Genomic DNA, 22,992 nt, shown 5'->3' with positions numbered 1-22,992 from the left:
GCATGGGCATCTACATGTCCAACACTGATTTTGCATTGTTGAGCTTTTTCCCAAATCCGTTGCCAATCTTCTGAGCCTCCCCACAGAGGTCTGACATGGATCTTCCAATTCTGTTGTTGCCAGGCAGGTAACCAGGTTGTCAGTCCTTTAAAAACTACCCAGCTGTCAGTATAGATGTACGCTTCATCTCCAGGTGATAAACTATCGATGACCAGGGCAACAGCTCATAATTCTTCCTGATTATTTGAACCAGCAGTACCTTCATCAAACAACACGGTTTCTGTTTGTGGGCAATACGTCACCGCAGTCCAGGTCCTGCCATTTGATCCAACTTTAGCAGAATCATCAGTAAACCATGCATGTTTCTGTTTTTCTGCATCTAAATTATCAAATGGTAACGCTTCAGTGATTGGTGATTTTGGAAGCTCATGTCGCTGTTGTTCTGTCGAATCAGTATCATCCAAAATTACCAGTCCAGCCAACTGTTGTACTTGAGATGCTCCAGGTACAATGTTGGCACTTTCCTGTAAATACCATTTCCATTTTTGTACAGTCAAAGATGGTGCTATTAGAGTTTTCATTAAATTATTATCTCGTAACCACCCCTGGATTGGGTAGTCTATCTTAACTGTCACTGTTTGTTGTTTAGTTATTCCTTCCACATGAATCAATGCTGTGTACACTGCCAGTACATGTTGCTCAAGGGGGCTGTATCTCACCTGCACTCCAGTTAGGGATTTGGACCAAAATCCCAATGGTTTCTTTTTCCCAGTGTCATCCTTCTGCCACAGTCCCCAAGACATTACATTATTGGCAACAGTTACTTCCAGAATAAAAGGTTGCTGTGGATCAATTGGGCTCAGACCCACACTCTGCTGTAGGGCCTTTTTTGCTTCTTCAAAAGCTGTTTGCTGCTTGGGACCCCATTGAAAGTCACACTTTTTCCTTGTTACATAGTGAATGGGCTACAAAATCAGACCATGAGTACAAACGCCCTCCGAAAGCCCATTGCTCCCAAGAAGGCCTGTGCCTGTTGTTTCGATTTTGGGACTGCAATTTTTTGAATTCTCTCTAGTGCCACTGCAGGAATTTCTCTTTTTGCTCCATTCCAAATCATACCAAGGAATTTTACTTATGTCCCTTGTTATGTTTTATTTTCATTTCTAGCGCACCCTCTATTCTGAAGGTGCTGAGTTACAGTTTTTAATGTGATATCTACATCAGACATTTCTCCAGTAATCATTATGTCATCAATGTAATGAAATACAGTCACTTTATCCAGTTGTAACTTGGCTAGATCTCTAGCCACCAGTCCATGACACAGGGTAGGGTTGTGCAGATAACCCTGTGGTAACATTTGGAAGGTGTACTGCCTCCCCTCCCAAGTAAAAGCAAACTGGGCTCTCCTTTCTTCTGCTATTGGAATGGAGAAAAAAGCATATGCTAAGTCCAAAACTGCATGATATAGCCCAGTAGATGAAGACTGTCTTTCCACGATCGTAACAATATCTGGAACAGCTGCCACTAAAGATGGGGCTATCTTGTTCAGACCTCGATAATCTATGGCCATTTGCCATGACCCATCTGGTTACTTTATCAGCAACACCGCACTGCTGAATGGACTCACTATTGGCACAAGTATACCAACCCGAAGCAGTTTTTGGATCGTTTCAGTGATCTTGGCGTGCCCACCTCGGATACAATACTGTTTGATGTTTACTATTGTTTTAGGTGTGGGAATATAAACTAGTTCCCACTTAGCATTGCCTCAGACTACAGCCTTGACTGCGTTGACTGAACAATGCTGAACTCCAAACCTAAATGGCCCTACAGTGATTTCCAAAGTTCTACCTTTTAACACATCTATTCCTAAAATGTGTTCAGGTACTGGAGCTATTACTGCTTCAATGAAAATAAGAACACCATCGCCGAAAACTATCTTAACCTTGGTTTTGGTACCTAGTGTTTTTGCCCCCCCATAACCATCAATCTTTACACATTGCCCACAAAATTTATGGGGGTTGCCTGGAAAAATGGTTATTTCTGATCCTGTGTCTACCAGAGCCATTACATGCTGTGGCCCTCCCCTCCAAAAAAATGGTTAAGAGGTACATAAGGGCATTGGTCCCCAGGTGTAATTGCTCTTACCATACTCCTAGCTACTGGGGACCCACCTACTAGTCAATTTGTCTCTGTTTTTTCAACTGGGGTTCTCCATTCCTTTTCTCTCCAATCTCTCTCATCACTAAATTCTCCCTTTTGCCACTGTGCTAGCTCCTCATCAGTAGGAATGTCAGGATATAATTGATTCCACCCTACCTTCCCTTCAGTGGTACTTCTGGTTGGACTTTTTGTAGGGGTTTGCTTTTTGCCTGCAGAACTTGAGCCTTTCTCTTTTTGTTTTTACTTCCATTTTTTATATAATTCCTCAGTAGCTATCCCATCTATTTCTGCAACTTCTACCCCCCCCCACCTTAATAGATCCAGAAACATTTGCTTTCGTGTGACTTTTTCACCAGATTTATCTTTTGGCTTCTCTGCATTTGTTTTTCTAGCTCTACTCTGTTCTTTTTCTTCCACTAGTTCTGCCATTTGATTTAGAATGACTATTACATCCCATACCTGCTGACCTACACAGCCTGCTAGAGCTGCCATCAGCTGCCCTTTCCACCACTGTGGTGCATTTCTGATCAATTTACTTCTCATATTGTTGGTCATTATTTATGCATGTGGTCCTTTCAGAAGCACTACTGCACCATTCTTTAATTCCAATGAATAAATGGCAGCCAGCATAGCCATGACTCCTAACTGCTGTATTGCCTCTGCTATTGTTTTCCAAGGCTTTTGTTCATCGGCTACTGCTGTAGCATCAGGCCAAGCAGCTTGGAAAGCAGTGGCTAACCACACCACCAGTGAATTTACCTGGGGATCATCATGATTCACATTGTTTACTATTTGCTTTAAACATGGGTGGAACACCAAATATGCACATTGGTGCATCTCTTCAGCATTTAGAGGCACTGATTCTCCCCCGTGTCCCAAACCCGAAGAAACCATGCTAAAACAATTTCCCCTGGCTTTTGCTTATAGATTTGGATTACATTTAATAATTCAGCTTGGGCATAACTCCGCACCTCAACCCATTGTTGTGCCACCCCCAGTGTACTGTCCCTTTCTCTCAATAACTGGGCGTGCCTCCACTCATGGGGAATTTACTATTTCAAAATCACTATCACCCTCATCAGTTGAGGGAAGATCACCTTCCCACTTCGCGGGGTGAAACTCTGCCTTACACAGCAAAGCGCAAATCCAGGGCCTTGAGGGCAGATGGCATAGTTTTCTCCCATTTCATTGTCTATGCTGTTGAATTATTCGAGTAGCTAGAGTTACTTAATTAGATTTCCAGTGTTCAGCTTCCTCTCCTACATTAGCAAGTGTCATATCTGGCTTCTCCAAGGCATCTCTATCCAATCTGTGTGTATGCATGTGTTCCTTACATTGCTCTTCTAACTCTAGGACGTTTCCTTTTAATTTCTCTACATCTCTGTCTAGTTCCTGAATTGCCTCAAAGAACAGCCATCTGGCTGCTCCCACCCCTTCCTTTACCTTTTTCCCCTTATCATCCAATTTTAGCTCTGATAGGGCCTTAGCTAGACTATCAGGGTCTGCCTTAGGCCTTTCTTGCAAAGGTTTTGGGAATGGAGGGGGTGAAACTTGACTTAATACCTTAGCAAGAGGATCCCATTTCCCAAACAATGCTGGCATCATAGTACCAACGCCCACCTTATTTGGGGTACCTGACACAACATCCTTCTTGCCTATGCCTATATGTTTTAAAGGAAAAAAACATTGGTTGTTGTTGTGACATTTCCACTGCAAACCTCAGACCCTGCTCGCTGCGCCAAATGAACTAGTCTATTACTTTAAAGTCTGAGGTTTATACAGAATTAGAAATGACACAAGACACCAAGGCTCAAACTTAACAATTTATTAAACAAAAAAGTAGTAAACCAGCTAACTCACTCTATATAGCACACCTCAACACACATAGCATTTGCAATAAAATTACTCAACTTCATGCCCTACTAGATGTTCACCTATTTTATATCCTTTGTCTATCTGAAACCTGGTTAAAACCTTCCATAAAGAACAATGAAGTCACCCCACCCGGTTATAATACCATTAGACTAGACCGCATAGCCAAAAAGGGAGGAGGAGTAGCAATCCTGTATAAAGCAGAGCTAGAAGTTAGCACTGTAAATCTAAACCCACCTTCAGATAACAACGCTGAAATACTTTTTACTAAATTACAAATCAACACACACAAGGCTATAAATATTATCTGTATATACCTTCCTCCAGGCAACAATATTAGTACTCTCGAAAATATCCTTAACTGGCTCTCTATAAACTCCCCACAAGGAACCATAGTTCTAGGAGACTTTAACATAGACTGGAATAACTGCAATACCACAAACCCAACCTCACATATCAACCTTTATGGCTTCTCACAAACTATTAACTCCCCCACCAGAACTAATAAACCAAATAACAAAGAAAGTACCTTGGACTGGATACTTACTAATAACCCCTAGCAAGTATCTATAGCAGGAACCCTCCCAGAAGACCTAAGTGACCACTTACTCACTTATATTATCAGAAATAAAACCAACCTAACTTTCCCATCCTCATTTAGAACACTACGCACCAAAAAGCAATTCAACTCAGATCTTTTCCAAAATGAACTTAAACAATGCAATTGGTCCCCATTAAAAGATCTCTCTATCAACGAAGCAGTAGAATACTTCAATTCTACTTTCCTTAATATCCTTGACCACCATGCCCCATCACGCTCAGTTAGAAATAAAACTAAACCAGCCGCGTGGCTTACCAATAATACTAGACAACTAATCCATCTCAGAAACAAGTCCTGGGCTAAATGGCGTTCTACTAAAAATCCTTTAGATCAACAAATCTTTCGACAACACAGAAATATAGCTAAAAAAGCCATCCTTTTAGACAAGAAAAACTATTACCTTCAGCACTCCTTCCACAAGGAACCACAAAAGTTTTGGGCGAGCATTAATAACCTCCTACACGCTGGTCAAACATTTACTACCAACCCCACTGGCTCCAACCCAAACAACCCCTCTCAAACTGCAAATGACTTCAATTCATTCTTCACAAATGCCATCCAAAATCTTGCCAACCATCTATCTCCTGATACCTCAAATTTGCCTTCCTCTATCATGCCCTCACCCCCACCATTTCATTTACAACCTATACCTACTTCTTTCATCTGTTCCCTTCTCCAAAAACTAATACCTACTACCCCCTCAGCTGAGAAACTCCCAGCAGAATTCCTTCAAATAGGAGCTAAAGCCATTGCTTACCCCATTTCCATTTTGATTAACAGAACCATATGTGAAGGAACCATGCCATCAATCTGGAAAATTTCTCATATCATCCCTTTACATAAAGGAGGTCACTCCAATGAATATTCTAATTTTCATCCTATAGCTCTGCTATCCCCCCTAGCAAAAATTATGGAAAAATGTATCCATAAACAATTACTACATCACTTTCTGCATAATAATATACTCGCCAACTGTCAACATGGATTCCGTCCTTACCATAGTACCACCACTGCACTACTATCCTTCACTGACAGCATAAACAAAAACCGTAATAACAATGCTATTTCCTCTGCAATATTTTCTGACTTATCAAAAGCCTTTGATATGGTTTATCACCAACTCCTACTGCATATACTGAAATCCCTCTCACTCAGCACACCAGCCATAAATTGGTTTAAATCCTACCTTGAAAACTGCCAACAGGCTGTACTATGGCAAAATAATCTCTCAAATAACCTTCCTATTACTCTTGGTGTTCCACAGGGCTCTATCTTAGGCCCACTCCTATTCTCCATTTATATTAATGACCTTCACTCTGCACTCCATAACACCACCTGCATTCAATATACAGATGACTCCACTATTATCTGCACTGCCACCATTCAAACTGAACTTAAATCTCTTACCCAAGAAGCTTTCAACACCATAGAACAATGGTTCTCTAAATGTTGCCTCCTCCTTAACCCAAAAAAAAACTAAACTGTTACTTTTCACGCCAACCCGTAATTCAAACCCTATTCATTTCACACTTACATCCAACGACGGCACTGTTATCTCTTCCGACACTACCACCAAACTATTAAGAATAACAATAGACAACAACCTTAACTTTGATAGTCATATTAACAATACAATAAAATCAGTCAACAAAAAACTTGGATCCCTCTATAGAATCAAGTTATTCCTTTCACCAGTAGCTAGAACCACCATAGCCAGGACCCACTTAATGTCAACTCTACTGTATGCCTCACCTGTTTACACCAATCTTTCTAAAAATAGCATCAACAAGCTGGCTACATCCTATAATAATATTGCAAGATTTGCTACAGGTTCTCCCTTCCGAACTCATCACTGTCTTAACCTAAAACAACTTGACTGGCTTAAATTTGCTAACCATCTCCAATATCTCCAGCTTGCAATTGTCCATAAGACCCTGCTTCAACCCACTAACACTCCAGTACTCTCCATAATCATTGAACCCTACAAAAACCTCAAAAACCTGCACTCCTCAAACAAACTACTAATAAACATTTCTAGGCCCAACAACTCATCAGGTGACTCCCTGTACTCTAACTCTGTAGGAAAACTATGGAATTTACTACCCTCTGAACTAACAACACTAACCTCTCTTTCACTCTTCAAAAAGAAACTGATGCGATACATAAAGACTCAGTGGCTCTGCAGCTGCATTCACCCTGATTAATCTTCCTTTTCAAACTTTTTCTTACTCCTACTCTCCTTATTTACTCCTAGATCAGTAAAATTACATTTTTCAGAAATAAACTTTAATATATTCAGCATATTAGACCATCTCCTGTACACCACCTATTTGAAGCCTACTTCCTATGTTATCACCACTGACTACACCACGTGTATATATGGTAAAAAAAAATATATATATATATATATATATATATATATATATATATATATATATATATATATATATATATACTTCTCCTAAACTTTTATGGTAACCTTTAGTACGTCCTGTCATGACTTGCATATGCTTGTATAATTTTAGAACTTGATCTGCTATAACTTTGTATTTTATGTATTTGTTGATCTGTATTTGCCTTTTTATTTTACTTTTGGAGCTTTTCTCCCCGGGCCTCTACTGAAAATGGACATGTATCCAGCTAGACTAGCCTGGTCAATAAATGTAAAATAAATAAATAAAATAAATAAACAAAAACTTACTAGATAAACATAAAAAAAACTAATAGATCATGTACTTACAAGCATATGCATAAACAAAACCATCTTTGCCACTGATAGGGAGACTTCAATCCTATCCAGTGCAGCTATCTGTTCAGTCAAGGCAAGGCTGACACTGGCAAAATGGCTCTAAGCTCAGTTCAGGCTGGTACTGTGATGAAATCCGGATGATGATGCTTTCCATTTTAGCCTTTGTGCTTTTTATAGTCTTGAACAAACAATAGGGTCAATAGGTTCAACTAATGACATATAGATCACAAGCTTATCATGAGTTGATGGAATATTGTAGAAAATTACAGATCATTTTCTAAGTTGTAAACAAGTCTCGTAATGTCTGGTCTTATCCCTTACTTCCCTTTTCCAAAGAACAGTTAGCTCACAAACTTGTGATATAGTTCCTCATTGGAATCTCCCATATTCTGGTACACATCTTTTGGTCTGATACAGGTCAACAAAAGTTCAGTTATACCAGTAATCAAGGCCTGCTCTTAAGCATATTGTATTGTTACAATATTAGCAGCATATAGTGAGGTAGATAATCAAACATACACAGTGGTATGTGGCTCGAGGTATAACAAAAACCAGGTAGACCATGTGGGTCTGTCACACATAGATAAAGGCAACCTGTTGCAGAGAGATGAAGTGTAAACACCACCCCCTGTCCCCCATTGGTACACATGTGCACGTACAGCACCTGCCCCCCTCCCCTCATCATCAGGAAACAGGTCCATAATACCATCTCAAAGGCAACACACAGAGGTCTCCATAGGCATGATACCATCCCTGGCTGCATCCTACATGAGCACAGGCATGAGCTATCCATTCCGCCCTGTAGTTAACCACAGATTGAGCACCAGTGTCATCCTATCTGCACAGAGGCAGCTACTGTCATCCCTATACATAAAGGTGGAGCAATCCACCAACCCAGCCAGTATTGTGCACATCAGAGTAACTAGCCTGCTCTGCAGTACTGCATGCTGATAAAGAAATGTCCTCAGTGTTGATGACCATATCTGTACTTTTACATCATCATTCCTGTATGAAACATTTCTCTTTTCTATCTGCTAAATATTTAAAAACAAACTATACTATACCACATTTTTTTGTTTTCTTCTTAGCTTCTCATAGCTTGTCACCAGCTACTCCCAGGCCCTTGCCATATCCACCAGGTCTGATGAAGTCTTCTTATCACCCCTGACTAATTCTAGCCTATGTTCAGGGCCAGTTATGAGATCAATGCAATTGGGAAGCATAATACTGCTGCTTGGAACTGTTTTCTAGTTTATGTCCCCTCTCACCACCCTGACACACATTCATACTGTCCAAGGAGTAGCATGTAATATTCATGCCTACATGTGTGACTTAGTTTAGCCTTATCCTCCTTGTAGGCAGCACTACCAATGCTTCCACAGCCTCCACTAGGGATCAACTGCAGAGGTGTGCCCAAGTATGCTCCCTTACCCTCACTATGGGCAAACCCATCCTCACTGCCTGCACCATCAAGCTCCAGAGGAGATAATTGAAGTCTTACTCATCTGGGTCATTGTCAAGGCTTTATTCCTATACACACCGGTTATACCACATTTAACTGGTCATTAGGAATGCCACATTTTGTGCACTTATGTCTGATTCAAATAAGCATTATACTGCAAACAAAATATTGACAATCAAATATGAATTAGCTCATTAGTACACTAATAAGACAATGGATCGAAGTCTGCCAAACAGGGGGAATCTTAAAGATCTTTCTGTCAATAAAAATGTGTTGTGCTGTGAAAAATTCACAACATTGATTAAAACTGCATGGAAAAAGATATCTGATACCAACTACTAAAGTCACAGTACTTCTAGAAGGTTTCTGAGATTTCAAACAAAGTATATCAACCATACCAGTCTAAAAAATACAACTTTTACAGAGTGTAACCATATTATACTAGCTTCTGCTGTAGTTGAGGACATGCAGTGTTAGCATACTGTACAAAAAAAAGGTTGAACTAATATCTGATAGGATGACAGCCTGTCTTTTTTAACAGACTACTGATATATTAGGAAGTTTGTTTTCCTTGAATTATGTATGTAGTAGACAGAACAGAACAGTAAAGCATTCACCATGTATCTTATAATGTACCAGTTTAATTACATTTTAATTTCATAATTCCCTGATGAGGAACTTAGTTATGTACCTTTCTAAATAAGGATTGACTTAATGGTCAAGGTGTTTGCCACTGACTGAAACTATAAATGTAGGGCAGGAGTTTACAAGCTGTCTTATGTTACCTGAAGATCGCTTATAAAAGAGAAAACAGAATTTCCCTACTGTATTGTATGCCACCCAGCACCATGATCATGCTTCACTTCCTAGTCCTTGCCTTACTGCTCTGAGTAAGTCTAAAGAAACCACTGCTGTTTTACAAAAACCTAAGAAATTGTCATGAAAAGGAGGAGTGCAGCTTAAGGAGGCTCCCAATAACTAATTATAAAAATGCTTTGATGACATACAGCTGCACTGTCTGCCTCTCTACTGTCCATCACTGTCAGTCGTAGCTTGTGTGTGGACTGGGTGCAGAATCAGAGCTTCAACACCATTAGCGTGCAAACTTAGATGCTGGAACAGTGCATTGATTTGCTGGTTAAAATAAGACATCCAGGCCAAATCAGGACACTTAATAACCTTGATACCCCTCCCCTCACAATGGTCCAGGAATGTCTGACAATGAAGCAGTAACATGAAAAGCATAACTAGGCAATTCAGTTTACCTCACATGCACCTGTACACTGCAAACAGCTGATAATAACAGCAACATGACTCAGCTTTTGAGTAATGTGGCAGTTACCACTGTTTACAGGATGGCATCTACACTACTTTGGTAGGGAAGTAGAAAACGTCTGTGAATCCCACAGACACTGTCTGCCTGAGAAAAATGTTCTAAGTACAAGTTAATAATAACAAGTGGAGGAAGAAAAAACTGAGTTTGCCTGATAGTCCATTTTTGTTTGCTGGAATATTCTCAAATTTAACAAATTATTACTTGTAAAGAAATCTAAGTAAACTTGCATTTCTTTGAAGAATGTCCACTTTATTTAATGGCATTTAGAAACTAATCTGAGCATTAGCAAAGCAATATTTTCTCAAGATGCTCTATATAAATGAAAAATATGTATTTTTATGTCATTCAGGGTTAGACAGTCTGGTTTAAATCTAAAGTGATCACCAAAAATTAGTTCATTTCAAAAGGAAGAGATTCCATAAACAGTCTGCAATCTAAACTGAAAAAGTTGTATATAAAAACGTAAGTGATGTTCATTTTGTGGGTTATAGATAACAGAAACAAGTTATTCATTCTAAGACACTGGACATCATTTCTTACATGAATATTTATATTTTCAATCCCTGTAAAAGCCATGAGAAGCTACAATAGTATGAATCGTGTCATGAATGGCAGCTAAGGAATTTTGATGAAAGACTATAAACTGGTGACCTGGAACAGTAACTCTGAGAAGTTATATGACTTTTTGCTGTTACAGGAGATGCAAGCCATTTTTCTTCTTGCAGTACAAGTTAGTGGAAATTCTGCAGCATTAATGGTTCTTGAATAGTGTTCAGCAGTTTAAGCCCCAAGAACAAAAAGCTTCAATGAGCACTTTAGAAATCCATTTCCTGTACATCTTAATGAATATATCTGATAATGTAGACATACCATTACACTGAAGTTTCAGCTTTTTATCATCTGGTCCCATGGATGCTGTGTTTTTTTGGAGAGCAGAAGCAGTCTCACTTTGGGTTGGGGGAATTTTTGGGGGCTGCAATCATTGCTATATCTCTTTTGGGGACTTGGGGGAGGAAAGTTTTTGAACCTGTCAGCCAGCCAGTAGGCAATGTAATGTAGATATGCAGTATCTCACATCATTTTTTTGAACTAGTTCTGAGCATATTCGGGTTTCCTCGGTTTCTTGAACATTGTTCCCATGTTCGTGATAATGAGATCAAGTATGTTATCTCCTCTTGTGGGGATGGTGACTAGTTGTTCCATGGCATTTGAGTTTATGAATTCCAGGAACTTTTGGGCTGGGGTGTTTGGGCTTTAGTAGTGTTTCCCAGTCTATAGGGGTAATTGAAGTCACCTAGTATGATGGGTGTTTGGTGGTACATTTATCCCTCTAGTGTTGTTTTCAGGAAGGCCATGTGGGGTTCCTGAGTTTGTGAAAATTGGCCTGTAACATGCTGCAATTTGCAGAGCAGTCACACCTGGTTAATTGCACCTGATGGTCTCCTCGATGCATAAATGCGTTACCACCAGGTGCTTGAGGTGTGGGTGTGTCCTTGATGATGGATACCCCCTCCTTTCTTGGTGCATTTTCGGATTTTGGGGCGCATGGTGAGAGGTAAAACCACAGTAGTGTGCTGCTGCTTGCTCTCAGGAGCCTTGAACCAGGTTTCTGTCACACAGACATCATTGTTCTCCATATACTGAGAAAGGGCCTCGAGTCGCGTGCATTTTGAGATTTAGACTTCTGGCATTTACCCTTAGTGATCCATGTTTAATGTGCTCTGTGTTAAGTCCAACTTATGTCTAGCCTTAGCCTTTATCATGTGTCCCAACACTTTGCTCAATGTCTAAATAAATTCCTATCTGGGAGTTTGAAAATCAAAGACTAACAATGTACATGAAGGAAGTGACAGGCCATGAAGGGTATTTCACATGTCCAGTGGTGATACTTGTTTATATGAAACAGATTAAGCTATGTCAAGCCATATTCACACAGTGTCAAGACATGTGCAACACTGGCGTTTGTCAAGGATTTTGTAGACCTGATCAGATGTTTTTGTTTTTTTTGGTAATTGTCTTTTTGAAAATCTATGCATAACTTTTAAGGATTTGAAGGAGTTTAATTTTAGCACCCCCTTAACTATTTTGTTTCATTCAGTTTTTATGATCAGAAGTGCCTTGTTGTTTGCTTCCCACCCCACCACTGAATTATAGTGACTTTTTAGATTATGTATTAAAATGTTTGCATAATGAATGGATGCAGTGCAAATAATCAATGGCAAGACTGGGGATATCAGTTGCAGCAGAGAACTTTTGACACCAGCAGGGTATCTTCAGGAGCACAAAATGGTTGCACAATGTTTTAACACATTAATTTTCATCACATCCATTCCCATGAGACCAGAAACAACACATGGCAGTAATAACATGTTTCACTTTTCTTGCTGTTGTTTTAGCAGATTTACAGTTTGATGCTTCTGCTGGTCTTTATTTTCAGGAGATTTTAGAGGGATTTGAATGAGAGATCATTTTATTTGTGATTTTCTGAATTGCATATGCAATACAACTTATTTTTTTCATTAATGGAATGCAGCAGATTGGAGCAGAAACACTGTTTTTCGCTGGTATTTATCCTTTGTCTACAGCTTTCTGCCTATGAAGTTAGTGAATTTAGGCAATGATGATGTAGGGTGAAATTAAAATGGGCTTACCTTTCGGCTACTGCAGTTGATTCTTTTATTTTTAAAAGGTAATCTGGCAGTCAACACATGTTGCATCCTATGTGGTCCAGGGCCTGTGTGACTGGAAGAAGGTCAATTAATCAGACATTGCTGTTGGGTGTAGCCTGTAAAAGATCTGTGTAGATAGGTGCCACAGCTGTTTCTCTTGTGAGTCACACAGAAATAAGAGCAGGTCATTTAAGGGTATTTACCTGTGAACTGTGGTTGGCGCTATTAACTAACCCTTCTATTTAAGGTGTATAATGAAACATTTCAAGGCTTTACTAGTAAAGCTCATTAAGACTCTGCCATAGATTGCTTTGAGAGAAAGGGTAGTTTGTTTTTGCTTTCTTGTATTTTGAATTCTGTGGTTTATTTTCTTTACACTGCATTTTACTTGTGTTTTTAAACTCAACTGTCTTTCTTGTTTTGACCACATATTTCCTTCCCTATCCTTTTTCATTGGCTATTGTAAGCACAAAATTATCATTTTGTGAAATGACTCCCCTTCAACTATTGACATTTATTGGCCATCCCACTGTATTCCATAGAACCAGAAAATGAAAATGCTTACCGAATAATAAAAGTTCTAACCTGGCCATGTGTCAGCTCGCTAGAGTTTGTTATTTTTCTACAGTGATAGTACTTTTGTTTTCTTTGACTAACAAGCCATTTATCTGAATTACTGATGTATTTCTTTGTTTTTTGATATTTGCGTTTCTTATACACCAGCCAGTCAGCATGGCCGAGGGATTTACACAAGTGGAATTCGACTACAATCTAAGTAGAAGGGAATTTTTACATGACACCATGGAAGCTAAGAACACCAACAGAGATGCTGAATGAAATGGGAAGACCTTTAAACGTCTCAGTGAAATGCTGAAATCGACAGATAACCTTTTGCTATACTTTACCACAATGGAACAGACATGTGCAGAGCATAGAGAAGGTATAGACTTTGATTCATTTAAAAATGACATGTTCAAATTAGGAGAAGAACTATACAGATATAAGAGATACCAGGTACAAAGGCTGCATCTAGAAGCATGCCTTCAGTTCCAAGTAGTACCCAGAGGACTGCGAGTGCTCAATATGCCTAGCTATGGCAAACACCATCCTGAATTTTTAAAATCTTGGCAACAAATAAATTTAAAAGCCAGTAGTAACTATATGAAACTGCTGATAAAGTATTTTAGTATAGAAGAAAACAAATTAATTGACTTATAGTAGCTCATCCATCTAGACTTTATTAACATTTTCCAGACAAGCTTGTTGATAGTAGAATCATGGAACTGGTAGACACAGTAATCTTGCTTGAGAGAAAGCAATTTCAAATAAAAGCTAAAAATTAGACAGAGACACATGAGATTTTAAGAATGGCCACATGTTTGCATGGCTGAGGACACAAGGAATGGAAAGGATATGATGAATAATGATACTTTGACCACCAAAAGTACATCAGATCAAAATCAATCCACCAATAGTGTATCAGCAATAGACAAAGAAATAGTACATGGACAAAGAAATGAGAGCAACAAACCATCTAATGAGAATCTGATAGAAATACATGAAATGAGAGAGTCACCTTCAAGGTCTCTCCATAATTCGGATGAAGAACCAGTAGTGAGATCCAAAGTTCCAAGCTCCACCACCTCTTCAGGTTTTTCTGAAACTACCACTACCTACTAACAAAAAGTAATTAAAACAAATAGGCAGATCGAAAAGCTGAGGAGGAGAAAAAAGGAAGTACATAAGCGATAATGGCTTCACTCAGACCATCAAGAGAATGTGGAGAATGGGGGGGGGGGATCCCTACTATGGAACATTTCCAATTATCAGCTTACACTAGATGAAATCTCAATTTTGGAAAAATTATTATCTTTTATACCATCACAACCATCAGATATAGGTGATGTAATATTGGACTTGAAGTTGTTTTTATGAAATGTTGTGTTCAAGATCAACTATGGAACTCTACAAAATAGTAACTTATAAAAAAAACTAGCACTATGGTTCCAATGTTACATCCATTGTTAGAAGGTTTCTCGAAAATATGCATTAATGAGATTTATGATTTATATAATAGAGATGACAACCAAAAAGGTAGATATAAAAATAGTACATATAATGAAAGGATAGTGTTGCATTCTCTATGTAATAATAGTGATATAGTTATTAAACCAAATGAAAAAGGTAGCCCCACTGTGGTCATGGATATATCCTATTATAACCAAACCATGCCAGATATATTAATGGCTGTATTTATGTACAACTTAATTATATTACAGCATATAAAGAAAATACAGAAGTATATAAAGCAAATGCTAGTAGAATTAGTAGCCTTAAGAGAGATAACAGCAGAGTTAGCAGATTATTTTGAAATAGAGTTCCCTATGGTACTGGTAATTCAAGGAATTCCCAAAATACACAAGAATCCCATAAAGCCATCATTAAGACCAGTAGTAGATGGTGCAGGTTGGCTTATGGAACTGTTTTCAATATATATAGAGAGAGAAGCATCTGCGTCCAGTATTAAATAACAATCAACATATTTTTAGGGATACAAAATAATTTTTACAAGATTTGTATCATTTTGACATCAATAAACAGGAAACTAATAGCATGTATTGGGTCACTATGTACATATGGTCCTTATTTACCATCATTCCAAATGAAGATGGAATTAGAGCTATTATTAGTTATTTACAGCAGTATAATAACTATGACATCAAGTTTATTCAACAATTAGCTATTTACATGAATATAATTTTGACTAACAATGTATTTGTATACAATGGAAAATATTATTTACAGTTGGATGGCATAGCTATGGGCACAGCATGTGGAAATAGATACGCCAGTATTGTTATGGACATCTGGGAAATGCAATACGTGTTGGAAAAAGCCATTTACAGTAGATTCATACCATTTTATAGACGTTTTATTGACGATATATTTTTGTTACTGACAGGGACAGAGGAAGCCTTTAAAGTATTTGATGAATATATACAAAACACCACTTCTTATCTTAAACTTGATATTAAAGTATCTTCACAATTGATTAATTTTTTTAGACATACATATTGAAAGGAAAGATGGGAAATTGAATATAGGAATACATAGAAAACCGTGTTACCATAATAAATTACTACATCGAAGAAGTATGCATCCCAAACATATTTTTTCAAATATAGTTAAGGGCCAGGGGATGAGGATATTAAGGCTAAATCCAGATACCAACAAATATTATAATGAAATGGATAGGCTTACCTATAATTTAGTGAATAGAGGTTATAATAAATTAGAATTCGCAAAAGTTATGGAAGAGGTACATATATTATGAGCAAACACAGTAAGACCTTATTTTTAGAAAAATGTGACATAGAGTCCAATACAAGGCACAAGACAGCAATGATAGAAATGCAAAGATAAGCATGTTTTACACCAATAATATAAGAGATATAACTGGTATTATACAAAAGCATTGGAATATTTTCAGTAGCGATGACAAGATTAAGAAAGCATAGAAAACCAATCTCAGTTCAGATACAAGAACAAAAAGTTTATTAAAAGACTTTTATGTCATCAGAACATGGTTGCAATACAATGTGATGGAGTTAGGCAAAAGAGCGCTCACCCATGTGGTAAATGTCCTTATTGCCAATACATAAATAATACAGGTAGTTTTATACATCCTATCAGTAACAAAGAATATCAGTTTAGAATAGAGGTGAATTGTAATACTACAAACCTCATCTATCTATCACAGTGTGTGATATGTGAATCATTCTATGTAGGAAAAACTAATAGATGTCTCAGGGACAGGATAAGGGAGCATTTATATAGTATCAGAACAAGTGACAACACCAATGCATTAAGTAAACATATACAGAACACCACAACTGGTGACAAGTTTAAATTCATGGGAATATAAGTGCTACACAATAGTCAGCACTTAGAGGCTATAAGGAACATTACAGAGACCCATGAGACTAGATGGATTATCAAATTGCATGCAGATGGAAAAAAAGGTCTTCATGGTATAAAGTTCCCCTAAAACAAATGTTAAAGACTAGGAAGCTATTTAAGTGATTTTCATCTTTCTAATAATTATTTGTTAAAAAATGTTGCTGTCTTTTTGTTACATGCAAACTCAGCAATGAATACGTTTAGTATAGGTAATAAACCCCTATCCTATCTTTAGTGAATTTTCTAGTTAAAAGACTGTGTACAGGTTTATATCTTCAGATGCTATTGACACATCATAAAGGCTCAAACAGTTTTCTGAAGTACATTCAAGAGAAAAATATTTACTTGCTCCTTGTTCCATTTACAAATTATAAGCAGAGGTTTAAGAATAGTTAATAAAATAAAATATGTTTTACTTCTCGACGGATTAAAACGTTTCAAACATTATTATATTAAAGACAGTATTGTTAGACTTTGAAGCTGCTGTAGCTCCTTTATGCAAATTTATTCTGATGATTGGCTAATTTTAGGTAAAGGTAACCTCCATTGCCTGCTTGTTTGTTTTTTTCTTTACAAGCTATGAGCAGAGACTCAAGAATAGCCAATAAAATAAAAAAATATGTTATACTTGTTGACTGATTAAAAAATTCTGAATGTTGCTATGAAATCAGGATTGCTCTTGCCTTGTAAAAATAATTAGAGCTAGATGTTGCTGCAGTCTCTGTAGAATCATACATACATATATATTGCATATGCATGTAAGCTAAGATGTATTGATAGGTGCACTAATGGCACTCATACACTTGATTGGAACTTGGCTTATAACTAATAATGGCAAAAATAACATTTTTAATAAATCACCAATTCTTTCTGGTGATTAAATAGCTCCAAATAAAAATTGGCTTGACTTCTTTGAATATATAACTGCTGATTTACAAGCGGCAGTTTCAAAATCATCAAAGAAGTGCTGTATGCCTGTTATTAAAAGTGGCTTTAGTTTTGTTAATAAGAGATATAGTGAATAGGTATTTATTCATTAGAATGGCTAGAAATTTTGAGCCTTATAATAGGCCAATCTGAGAGAGAGAAGAGTTCTTATTGGACTTCTCTCCTGCACGTTTTCTGCATGAGAGATACAGTGAATAGGAATTTATTCATTAGAATGGCTGGAAATGTCTGAGCCTTGTAATAGGCCAATCTAAGAGAGAGGAGTTCTTATTGGACTTCTCTCCAGTTATTTTCAACCAGTTAAATTTTAATTTGGCTTGTGGCTTCATAGCGATTTTATTCGAACCACATTAATGTTGATTCGCAAGTATCCATGCATATAGTGAATGTAACTACTAGTTTCCACCAATAACAGATGATGGTGAATTTGTTTAACGAATCATCAAAGTTGCCCCCTATTGGCCTTCCTTTGGATTTCATTATTTTTATTGCCTGTTTAGAATTTTTAGGCCATTAATGTAGTAGCATAGAGCACTATGTCTGCGAGGAATTCATGCCTCTGTTAGTTTCAACTAATTAAATTATAATTCAGCTTGTGGTTTCATAGCGGATTTATCTGAACCACACCAGTGCCGATCCGCAAGTACCTTTGTATATAGGGAATCCAACTGATAGCTTACCATGAATAGCAGATGATGGTGAGACTACTCAATGAAAATGAATCATCGACGCAGCCCTCTATTGGTCTTCCATCCAATTTCATTGTTTTCATTGGCTGTTCATGTAGTAGTATAGAGCACTAATTTTGAAAGGCATAAATGCTCGCTCTTAGGATGGTTTTAAACAAAGAATATTTTATTCACACAAATAAAACTAGTAGATAGGCTACTTATATTGCGTTTCAGAGCTATTTTTGATTCAAATAGATACAGAAATAAGCATATGATATTTTAAGAAGATTACATTGCAACAAGAACAGTTTTTTATTTATGTACTAGCAATAAACATTTCTAGCAAATTACAGAAGTTTTTGTATACAAGACTATACATTTGCTAGTAAAAGGAAAATGTTTGATTAATCAACACAACATGTCCAATCATTGAGAAATTCAGCCTTTGACACCATGGAGTTTATTTGTGTGTTTTGCAGCATTAAGGTGGGAATCGATCAGATCCATCATGATCACAATAATAATGATTTCGGATGGATACCTTATATACAGTTTTTATGTATTTTGACTTGTTCACTGACATATAATAGTTATATGTATGGTAATATAGGTTTGATTGTGATGTCTTTTGAATGGATAGCAGAGTTTTTAGTAGTTTTAGATAGGGCCAGAATAATGTCTAACTACAGGAGTCCTAACCAATCATGACATTGATTTTGCTGCACTCTGATTTGATATTTCAGATTTTAACTGACTCTGGTAGGATAAAATGTAAACTATGTAGTGATTGGTGGCTTAATCAAACTAAGTTTATTTGTTATGCACTGCTAATTTTAAACTGATATATTGATTTTATCTTGTTTCTGATTGTCGAATTTAATGCATTTTAAAATGGTCTGATGAAGCAACCTAGTGTTGTGAAAGCACTTACCTAATAATAAAAGTTCTAACCTGGCCATGTGCCAGCTCGCTAGTGTTTGTTATTTTTCAACAGTGATAGTACTTCATGCATAAATCATCAGGGTCTACTTATTAGTTTTCCCTCAAGTGTTTGCCAGTGCCTTGTATAGATACAGATACCATGATTTAACATTTTCCTGTAAAAGCAGCCTTGAAATTTCTCCAGTACTTAGTCGCATACAAGGCAGCTAGTTTGCAGCGACAGGCACTGCCCTCAGAATTGAAAACCAGATACTCCTGACATTAATTTATGTTCTCATTGCAATCATCTACTCAATAAAAAAAAGCACATGTTGAAATGGATATGAATGTTCCCACTATCTCCCTTACCAGCTTGGTGGATAAGGGTGCCCTGAGGCAATGTAGAAATTGTCTCATGTTTACTGACAACCAGATAATTCTCAAGCAAACAGATATGGTATGTGAGAGATGTATTTATACAATGTCACTCGAGGCAAAGCTCTCACATAAAAGCACTCCTAATGTCAATCAGGTTTTCAGTAGTACACACACTGCACCATCACACACATTTCAAAGCAGACACATAGACCCATGTATGGTGAGGCACAAATATAACCTTCTTAAACCTCAAAGACCTCTTACAGAAAGTATACATAACAAATACCCTCAGCAGTCCTGAATGCACTCTTTGAAAACAACACCCACATCAACACATACAGCTATATCTCATGGAGCCTCTACTTCCAAGCCCATAAGACAAGGAACCATACAACCCAAAATTCTGGTCATTGCAGACTCTATTGTGATATACACTGATGTCCAACTCACCAGGATGAGTAAGGAGAAAGTCACACTCAGTTGCTTATCAGGGGACAGAATCCACCACATTATGGACACACCTATGCCACTGGACCACAACTACCAGTATGACTCATTCATAGACCATGTGGGTGTAAATGACCTAAGATGTACCTCCTTAGATTATACGAAGAAAGACATTCTCAAGCTCTCAGAATATGTGTTTCAGGCTGATATTAGCCTATCAGTGAGCAGCATTTTACCTACTCTATGGATGATGTCACAATACAAACAGAAAATGACTGACTTTAATGATTGGCTTAGTTTCTGGTCTCATTCTAAGGGGTGCAATATTTGTCAGCATGGAAGGAGATGGCTAACAGACTATGCTGCTTTGCCAGGGATGGTTTGCACCTCTCAACTCTAGACTGTTGAATACTGGCTAAAGCACTAAACTCCTGAATAGTGCCTTTTTAGGCAATGCCAAGCTGAAAGTACTTCCAACATAGTAAATAAAAAACAAGGAAATCTAAATGTGTTACTGCTCAATGATAGCAGTCTAAACAAAATACTCTACTCCCTATAAGTTCTCCTCACCCTAGAAATGCTGTTATCTGTGCAGTCACTAAGACATGATTTCAAGCCACAGAGAGCATACCAGCAGAGCAAGGTTACAATGTCTTCCACACATTTAGACCAGCTATGACACACAAAGGGACTAAAGGTAGATGGTGTCTCAATTTACTTCAAAAATAAATATACCACAAGGCTAGTCAAGCAAAACAATCCACTTGAGCTTCTCCATGTTCAAATCATCATAGACAAAATCCAAGACCACTTCCTTGCAAGCTATAGGTCCCTTTCTATGACCCAGGAAACTCTTAGCATGTATTTAAACATATTTGAAACACCCACCATTCCACCCAATACAATATACATGGGCAACTTGAATTATCCCATTGTTAACTGGCAATCATATACATCAAACATGCAGGCACAGAGATTCCTGGATTTTGTAAACACAAACTCCCTGGACCACATTGTCAATACACCAACCAGGGGTACAAACATAATGGAGCTGGTCCTCACTAATATGGGAAAGTGCTGCACTTTTCCTATTGTAATGTCTTCTCTGTCAGGTCAGACCACAAAATGGTATCTTTTGAAGTAAATCTAAAACCTGGAACCCTGGCTAACCATGGAATGTTCAGGAACTAGTTTAAAGGTAACTTCCTACTATTAAGTAATAACCTGGCAAAATTTTCAAGCACCCACAAACCTTGAGAGCACTGCTGCCTGCATGGAGCTGTTCACAGAAACTCTATACAAGCCTGTTGATAGCTGCATAGAGGCAACTGTACCCACAAGGAAGAAGCACAGAACTAATTCAAATAACAAACCACCCTGGTGTAATCACAACATCAATAGGCTGTATAACAAAAGGAAGAAAATCATGTCAAAATTAAGATGTGTAGAACCCAGCAAGATAAAAGTGCTCTCGTCAAACTAAACAAGAAACTCAAAGGACAAAGAAAGTCTACCAAAGCCAAATTTTAGGTAAATTCAGCTGCCCAGGGCTAGGGCAATGACTAGGTATTCTTTATCTATGTCCACAACCTCAAAGGCAACACACAGTTATGTGCAGAGCTCATTATTAATGGAGCCATCTATACAGAGCCAGAAGATAAAGCAAATCCTCTGGCTGACAAATTCAGCTCCAACTTTACCCTTCTCCCCCATCAACCTCCCCTCAGGAAATGCCTACTATCACTAGGGAGCAGGTCCTTAATACTCTGTCTAAAGTGGGTCTATGTTCAGCCGTCAAATTAAAATTTCACTGAGTGGCTAATCACCAAACACTGAACATGGAAATTACCAAAGAAGCTTATCTTCGAAAATAATACCATCGAATGGACATAGTAGGTCAACAACCGGAAGTAATGTGATGTGTAAGGTAAGCTAAACAAATCCTTTTTTTAAATTTACAATATTGTCCACTGTAGTGCGATCTTGGAGTTGGTATATAGAGCTGGGGGTGTGTGGTGGGCACAGACCCCCAAATTGGGTAGGGTGTGGGGTGCAGCCCCCACCTTTGTTGACAAGGTGTTTTTATGAGGGCCGTTCATTATGTTGGCCAACGATGGCCATTCGATAGTATTATTTTCAAAGATAACCATGTTCGATAATTTCCACATTCTGCGTTTAAAGTTCAGTGATTAGCCATTTCCTGAAATTTTAATTCGATGGCCAAACATAGAAGCATCTAAGGCCAAGAACACTGCATCAATGGGCCAAGACAATATCCCAGAATGCCTTCTGAAATAGCATGAAACATGACCTATCAGGCACGCAGAAATTGCTATTTAATTGTAGCCTCCAAACAGGCTACATACATCATGAATAGGGAACAGCAACAGTCATTCCTCTTCCAAAGGCGAGCAAGCTACAGACCCTGGAAACTACAGACACATAAGCCTCACTATTCTCATATGCAAAGCCATAGATAGAATTATCATAGAAATGATAGATAATTGCATAAGAAACCTTCAGACACTGGACGCAACCCAGTTAGGTTTCGTCAAGTGCAGGTCGTGCCAACTCAACCTGGTGGACTTCTTTGAGAATGAGGGCAAAAGGTTTCACACTGCTTAATGTGACGTGGCTAAGGCATTTGCCAAAATGCTGCAAACTTGCATTGTTGACAAACTCAAGAGGTTAGATATAAAGCCTTATGTCACCCAGTGGATAGCCAGCTGTCTCACAGACAGGACCCAGGAAGCTAGAATTGGGGAGTTTACCTTGACAAAAAGGCCATTCACAAGCAGAGTCCCTCAGGGATCGG

Source organism: Protopterus annectens, chromosome 8.part0 (genome assembly GCF_019279795.1).
Source record: "Protopterus annectens isolate FY-2018-M chromosome 8.part0, PAN1.0, whole genome shotgun sequence".
NCBI lineage: Eukaryota > Metazoa > Chordata > Ceratodontiformes > Protopteridae > Protopterus > Protopterus annectens.
The sequence above is the reverse complement of the archived record's forward strand: the minus strand, read 5'-3'. Positions refer to the sequence as shown.